The sequence below is a fragment of the Colobus angolensis genome, unplaced genomic scaffold (assembly GCF_000951035.1).
Source record: "Colobus angolensis palliatus isolate OR3802 unplaced genomic scaffold, Cang.pa_1.0 Scaffold36, whole genome shotgun sequence".
Lineage (NCBI taxonomy): Eukaryota > Metazoa > Chordata > Mammalia > Primates > Cercopithecidae > Colobus > Colobus angolensis.
The window spans coordinates 2,540,931-2,541,545 of NW_012116932.1; positions in this window are offsets into that span (position 1 = coordinate 2,540,931).

Consider the following 615-nt stretch of genomic DNA (forward strand, 5'->3'; position numbering starts at 1 on the left):
CATCTTAGCCTCCAGAGTAGCTGTGACTACAGGCACATGGCACCATGCCCAGCTAATTTTTGTATTTTTAGTAGAGATGGGGTTTCACCGTGTTAGCCAAGATGTTCTCGAGCTCCTGACCTTGTGATCTGCCCACCTTGGCCTCCCAAAGTCCTTGGATTACAGGCATCAGCCACCGCACCCGACCTGATATTTTATTTTTTTGAGACAGTCTTGCTCTGTTGCCCAGGCTGGAGTGCAGTAGCGTAACCTCGACTCACTGCAGCCTCTGCCTCCCTAGTTAAAGCAATTTTTCTGCCTCAGCTTCCCCAGTAGCTGGGATTACAAGCGTTGTGTCACCACACTCAGCTAATTTTTGTAGTTTTGGTACAGACAGGGTTTTGCCATGTTGGCCAGGCTGGTCTCGAACTCCCGACTTCAAGTGATCCACCCGTGTCGGCCTCCTAAAGTACCGGGAATACAGTTGTGAGCTACCATGCCTGGCCGGGTCTTGGAGTTTTAGAAGAAGAAAAAAAAGGGGTGCGGGGGCCAGGTGCAGTAGCTCAATCCTGTAATCTAGGAGGTGGAGGTTGCAGTAAGCCAAGATCACACCACTGCACTCCAGCCTGGGCGACA